Source organism: Onychomys torridus, chromosome 8 (genome assembly GCF_903995425.1).
Source record: "Onychomys torridus chromosome 8, mOncTor1.1, whole genome shotgun sequence".
Lineage (NCBI taxonomy): Eukaryota > Metazoa > Chordata > Mammalia > Rodentia > Cricetidae > Onychomys > Onychomys torridus.
Window position 1 is genome coordinate 454914 of NC_050450.1, and position 7478 is coordinate 462391.

Below are 7478 nucleotides of genomic sequence, written 5' to 3' on the forward strand. Positions count from 1 at the left end.
TAGGATCTATAGTTCTGGTCCTGGAGAATGAGAGCTGATGTTCCAGCACCTATAGCCCTAGCCAGGCCAAGGCCTAGGAGGAAGTGTGGCTACAGATACTGACTAGCCACTCTAGAAAACTCTATCACCCTCCTAGAAGAGTTCCCTCTTCCTTGGCAGAGGTAGTACTCCAGAATAGAAGGGGACTAGACTTGCTGTTCCTATAACAAGGAGGTCTCTGTCTGACTCTGGGAGAACAATGTTGGTTCTATGCCAACCACTCAGGTTTTATCAAAGACTCTATGACCCTCCTCAGAAAAAGACTACATGATAGATAGCTCGAAAAGCAACAGAATGAGGGATGGTATGAGTCACTCTTCTCTGACCAATGACTCTGGTATCTGCCTTGGTCCTTCTGATGCTGGTCTTAACTTCTGGACCCTGTATAATCGATGCTCTGGTCAAGTTTGTCAAAAAGTAGATCTCTGCAGTACAGCTGCTGGTCCTAAGACAGCACTACAAAGCAACAGGTCAGGACTCACTAGGCCCTGACCCCGAGACATCTCTAGGATTCGAGATGGGGGAATAAGAGGCCACGGTAGCACCAGCCATGGTGGGCTTCTCATGGCCCCAGCCTTTAATAGGCCTGAGTTTCAGTTTTTGTTTAGGTCTCAGTTTCTGATTCAGGTTCAGTGTCTGATAAGGCAGGTGAGGGAGATAGTGCATACCAGGCATGATTCAGCACTTGCAGCCCCAGCCAATCAGAAACATAGTTGTGTGGCTGCTGCTTCCTTGGCCATTCAGGGTTAGGATGACATAATCCCCTCTTGGTTGCCTATAAAAGAAACTTGCGAACTTCTCTGGGGGTCCTCACCATTTTGTTGTGTGACTGACTCCTGCATAAAGTAATTCTTTTCTCAAGAAATAAATGTTCTTGCTTTTGCATGTGTGAGTGGTGGTCTTTTTTTCCTTCTTTCTTTTTTTTCAGGGGAGAGCGCAAATGCAGTCCCCCACTACCACAAATTCTGCGGTCGAGTTTCCCGCATTTGGGGAAATCGCAGGGGTCAGCACATCCAGAGTGCAATGGATAAGCTTCACCCTGGGAAAACCACCTTTGTGATCATGGCATCTCCCCTGCCAGGTAAGTATGAGTGGTGGTCTTTTGTGGGGTGATCTGTGGACCCTCACAGCAGTGTGGTGCTGTCCAGTAAACAGGCAGTAGTGCAGTGCTGCCTGGGAAGGCAGGGCTGGCTCTGTAGCCCTTTGATAATCAGTACTGGGGTTGTCGGGCCTGCCATCAGTCAGCTGGGTAGCTGGGTAGAGGCGTGCAGATTGAAAAGACAATGAAGACAGAAAAGAGCCGAGAGGTCTGCCGGTCAATGCCAGACAGTCCCCAGTTTATTCCACAGCCAGCTTATATACAGTCTTGAAGGACAGAGGTAGAACAATGCACAGCACAGGCATGCAACCACGATCTATCCTGCCTGTGTCAAGGAGCAGGGTGTTTCAGTTTCTATCTCAATGTACCTCTGGCTGGCATCAGCAGCCTGCATCTAACTAGATAGTGTGTTCCTTCTTGTGAGCTAATCAGGACTTTCTCACAGCCTTGGAGCAAACAAGCCTGAACTCTATGGACTCAGAATAGACTTCAGATTCAAACTGGGAAACTGAGTCAGTTGTGAGCTTCCACATGGGGTGTTACTGTGTTGAGGTTCTCTTTATAGACTGGGATACTAGAGATCTTTGGGTCTTTACCCTTGTGCCCTGACTCATCATTCCCAGGGTAACAGGAAGAGGCCCATTAAATGCTCCAGTTACACAAAATTATAAATTTTCTTGTTTGTTTTATAAGACAAGGTCATATTTTAGTATGCTGTCCAGGCTGGCCTCAAACCCGTGTCTTCCTGCCTCAGCTTATGAGTCCTGGGATCATAGGTTGAGCCACCACACCCAGCTTGTGACTCACTGTTGCAATGAATGGTAATAAGCACGACCAAACCACCCCCAGTGCTCTCCGGCAATCCACTATCCTCCTCTGCACCAGTTCCAACCTCCGAAGCGGGACTCTGAAGTGGGATCACGAGGCCTTCCAGCAGAGGAAACCACTAAGGAAGAAGTCACTACCTACGCGCTTAGGCTAAGAAACCAGGGGACTTTAATTTGACTCTCTGCAAACTCAGGCCTGAGTTCATACTGCCTGACACTCAGGCATCTTGCAGCAAGAGAGGCAGAGGAAGACTACCACAGCAGTCATGATTTCACTGCACATTGGAAACTAAACAGGAACAAGCCAACAATCAGGAGCAAAAGGTACAAATATTGCCAGGCAGCGGTGGCACACATCTTTAATACCAGCACTTTGGTGGCAGAGGCAGGCAGATCTCTGAGTTTAAGGCCAGCCTGGTCTACAGTGAGTTCCAGGACAGCCAGGGCTGCACAGAGAAACCCTGTCTTGAAAAAGCAAAGTGGGGGGGGGGTACAAATGTCAGCCCATCCTGTCTATCCCACAGCTTGACCGTCAGCACACTGACACACACAACCATCTTACCCTCTGCACTGAGCTGGGCCACTCCCCCTGCCTACCTAGCACTACCTCCCCTGATCTAGTGTTGCACAGATAGCAGAGGGGGCTCAGCCCCACCTCAGATCCTGCATGGGACCCCACCTCCCCAGTAGGACAAGTTCTCCTGAGAGCGCCTGGCTAAGCCGTAACCTAAGGCTGTGGTAAGAGTGCCAGGGAGTCAGGCCATGTGCTAGAGCAGAGGTCTGCAGGTAAGCCAGTGTCTACGCTGCGTGCCCGTCACCACTCAGGCCGGTCAACACAGGCAGCCAGGCATGCAGCTGCCATCAAGCTGCCTCGGCTATGGAGAGAATAGTTGCAGTCCACCAAGCCTGGAGGGGACCGAGTACTCTGGAGCTGGGCGGCCTGAGGTCCACTTGGGAAACCACTCCCTGTCTTTAAGCCCTGCTCTCCCTGCCAAGTGCTAAGTGCCATGGGTCAATAGGATCCTAATTGGCAAGTCTAGGTCCAGAGTGGCTGGGGGCCAGGCACGGCATATCCCTGGAGCTCTTTATTCCCATTGTTAAGATGAGGAGGACGCACAGGGAACGTGTTGCACTCTGCAGATTATTAAATTGAAGGAAACGGATGACCACTTGAGTGGCTCAGTGCACACGCTTGCTTTGGGTGCTACAGTGGGGTGCCAGGAGGTCTGGGGAGGAGGTGTAGTGGATAACAGTTCTTAAAGAACCTTGAGGCACAGCATGGAGGTAAGGAGTAGATCTGTGTGGGAGAGGGTCTGTGGCTCATGTTTCCTCATGTATGATGTGTGATGCACATGATGTGTGTTTTATGTGTGTGTGGTATATGTGATGTGTACGAGATGTATGTAATGCTTGTAATCCATGTGCTACATCTGTAATATCTGTGTAGCGTGTGTAATGTGTGTGATGCACATGGGATGGGTGTTTGTGTGTAATATGTGTGATGTGTATGTAATGTAGCTGTCTATGTGTGAGATATGTGAGTGGATGTGGGCATTAGCATGCCAAGAGGCATGTGGAGGTCAGAAGACTTTCAGAGTCTGTTTTCTTCCTCCCCAGTGGGTTCTGGGGCTTGAACTTAGGACACACTCTTGCCAGACAAGCAGATTTATCTACTGCACCATCTCACTGGCACTGAACTTTATCTTGAAGAATGAGGTGGGAGTGGGTGCTTCTAGCAAAGAGAGTGTCTGAAGAGCCTGCCCAGGGTGTGTGTGTCTGCACAACTTGGGAACAGCTGCTGGAACAGTTTGGGGGCTCTGAGAAGGCAAGAGGTGGGAAGCAGTGTGGAAGGCCGATAAAGTTCCCTCACCTGCAGATATGGAGAGGACATGAGCAGAGGGTGTGCAGCTCAGACTTCTGTAAGATGTGTGTTTCAATGAAGTCAGTAGGTCAGGAACCAGACAGGAACTGGAACCGTGCACAGTGAATGTTGGAGGAAGGAGGGCTAAGTCAGATTTCCAGGAATAACAAAAACCCAAACGAACCTGGACTGTGGAGAGTGTTATGAATTATGCACGTGGGGGACCCAAGGCCGGCCAGGCCAGGGACCATGCATGAGGGAAAACATGCTGGGCAGATGCAGCAAGAGTGGCTGTGCGTGGAAAGTCACTCAGACCCTGGCGCTGCATCCACTAGAGAGATGGAGAGAAAGGTAGGAAAGAGGGAGACAGTGAAGAAAGAGAAGGGAGTGAGAGAGGTGTGCACACCTCGTGAGACTGGAGAGAGAGAGGAAGGGGAGGAGACTTTCCTTAAAATGGGGCTTTTACATCGGGACCCATGGTGGCCCCAAGGGGCCGGTCAGAATATTAGCAGAGGGGACAGAGAAGGAACCAGAATTCCAGAGAAATTTCAGAGATCGTCATTGCCAGGCTCTCGTGGCTCCATGTTAAAGTGGAGTCTGGAATGAAATACCTGCTGTGATCATTCAGACAGCTGAGTTCCTATCCGCAGCAGACCTGACCCCGGGGCACACGCATCGAAGACAGAAAAACAAAAAGGTCTAGAGTCCCTCAAGTGTTTGTAATTGACTAGCACAGGCAAGCACACAGCTGGATAATTTTATCTTTAGTGCATAGATTATCTTTTATTATATCTAATTCCAGATATTTTCTATCACTGCTTAAGACAGAGTAGGGGGCGTTTCCTGAAGGAGGGAGCCCCGAGTTTCAGGGAAATGGGAACCCCAGGCACAGAAAGTTCATAAGCTGGTGGCCAAAGAGGTTGTGGATGACCCCAAAGGCAAGAAACATCTGTCCTTCTCTGTCTCTCTGTCTTTCCCCCTCCTCCTTCATATGCTCCTACTATATAGCTCTGAGGTTGGTCTGGAACTTACTATACAGACCAGACCAGAATAGTTTTGAATTCAGAGGTCTTCCTGCCTGTCTCCTGAGTGCTAGGATTAAAGGTGTGCGCCACCACATGTGGTACTCCCCACCCCACAAAGAGTTATTTTATTATTTGTGTGCAGAAGCGTTGTCTGCATCTATGTCAACACACCATGTGCATGCAATGCCCATGGAAGCCGGAAGAGGGTGTCAGATTTCCTGGAACTGGAGTTACAGACAGTTGTGAACCGCCTTGTGGATGCTGGGAAGTGAACCTGGCTCCTTTGCCGAGCCATCTCTTCAGCACTCAAAGGTTAATTTTGTTGTTATTATTTTTGCTTTTCAAGACAGAGTTTCTCTGTGTAACAGTCCTGGTTGTCCTAGAAATTGCTCTGTAGATCAGGCTGGTCTCAAACTCACAGAGAATCACCTTGCCTCTGCCTCCTGAGTGCTGGGATTAAAGGTGTGCGCCACCACCACCCCAGCTGCATTTTCTTAATTATCCCACATAACTTCCCATGTGTTCAATGTGATCGTTACAGTTTTCACTAACAGTCAGACTGAATTTGGGGCAAGGTGGTCTAAGGTAGACTGAAGTGTGTAGAGCTGAAGCAAGGTAGATGTGGAGTGGATTGAGGTGGGGTCAGGTTGGTGTCATGTTAGTCAGGATTTTTCACTGTGACTCAGTCATTGACGTAACTGAAAAGGAAGGATGACTTATTTGTGTGCACAGTTCCTCCATGGGTTCAGGTGATGTGGTACCAGGGAAAGGTAGAACATGGTGGTGAAATAGTCTGGTTGGAAAAGCTGCTCAACTCATGGCAGCTGGGAAACAGGAAGACATAAGGTAGTTTGAATGAGCACAGCCCCTTTAGGTTCACCCTTGAGTGTTTAGCTCCAGTTTGGTGGAACTCTGTGGGAAGGATTAGGAGGTGCACTCTTGTTAGAGCATGTGTGTCCTTGAGGGGGGGGGGGTGCTTTGAGGTTTCAAAAGACTCATGCCATTTCCAGGCTCTGCCTCGTGATTGTATCTCGAGAGGAGCACCCTCAGTAAGAGGAGCACCCTCAGCGAGAGGAGCACCCTCAGCGACTGCCACAGAGTCCTGCCTGCTGCCATGAACCCTGCCATGGTGGCCGTGGACTCTAACCCCCTGTAACCATGAGTCCCAAATTAAACTCTTTCTTTTATAAGTTGCTTTGGTCATGATGCCTTGTCACAGCAATGGAAAAGCCACTAAGGCAGGCAGGAAACAGTCAAAACAAAGAGCTCTTGCCGCCAAGTCGCCAGCACCTTTCTTCCAACCCCTCCCAGCTCCCCCAAATAAGAGGCCATGAAGTTATGATCCCAGTCACCTCTCAATGGCTGGGTCTGCCAGCTGAGCATTGTGCCTTCAGCATGTGGGTCTCTGAAGACCTGTCACGTCCAACCACAGCATCTGGCCAGGGCTAAGAAGATGAGAGGAAGTTTAGGTAAGGTAAGTAACTGGCCCAAAATCATTCAGTTAGAGAGAGGCAGAATCAGGTCTTGAACTCGGTCCATAATGCCTAGAAGCTTAATCCTTGACTGCTGGACATACTCTTCTCCTATTTTATTTGTCTGAGATCTCACTGGATCAGCTATAATTCAACAGCCTAAGCTATCAGTTTTTAGTCTTGATGTTAGAGTAAAATAATTCACACAAGAAAGAAGCAGACCACGAAAATAATTAAGCCAATTAAGAGTGCAAGAGACAGCCAGGCCTGGTGGCACAAGCCTTTAATCCCAGCATTTGGGAGGGAGAGGCAAGCAGATCTCTGTGAGTTCGAGGCCAGCCTGGTCTACAGAGCAAGTTCCAGGACAGCCAGGGCTACAAAGAGAAACCCTGTCTAAAAAAAAAAAAAAAAAAGAGTCATTTAATTTTTGGCCAGCAACCAAGAGCGGCCTAATGCCTCAGAAAATCTTAGTGTCGAAGGTCAAGGGTCCAGCATTTTTAAAGGCAAAACCCACAAAACCCAAAATTACATTAATTTAAGGTGATGGTCAAACTAACCTTGCGACATTTGTTTCTGGCAGAACATAGTAGTTATTTCAGATACAATATGACAATTTTAATTTATACCTTTTTTAGTTTCTTCACTTTATGTTTAGCCTGCACCAATTTTGATTAATACATCTGGACTATAGTCAGGGTCATGGAAATCACGAATGTGTTGTAAGAACAGACATGATTGTCTAAGAAGCATCTAAGCAGACACAAAATGGAGTCTGAACAAGATGGCGTTACCTGAGTCACTTCAAGAGTAAAACTAAAAGATGGTTAAGGGGAAATTTCTGGTCAAGAGAATCGAATCTCTGGCCTCAGTGGAGGCCGGCCAAGTTAGGCAGGTCAAGTGGCTGGGCTAAAGTACCACTCCTGGGAAGGAGGGCTCGCTTCTTGCCGTGCTAAGGAGATGGGCGGGATAATCAGTCCTTTAATGAAATACTGTGACTTTCCTTCCCAGCACCCTTGTGTCTAGTGCAGTAGATCACCAGGCTGCAGCCGTACGGCTTTGTAAGGCCTCCAGTTTTCCTAGGTTATCCAGTAAACTGCATCTCCTCATCTTCCTTCCGTCTGTGTTCTAAGCATGCTTTCCCTAATACTTTGAATG

At 48.5% G+C, this 7478-nt stretch overlaps 1 non-coding gene across 1 annotated transcript; it reads right to left on the bottom strand.

Annotated features, from left to right (window-relative positions):
• Positions 1–964: 964 nt before the first annotated feature.
• Positions 965–1128, bottom strand: LOC118590508. Its single transcript, XR_004945799.1, has one exon. It is a non-coding gene; the product is annotated as a U1 spliceosomal RNA (small nuclear RNA).
• Between the last annotated feature and the right edge of the window lie 6350 nt (positions 1129–7478).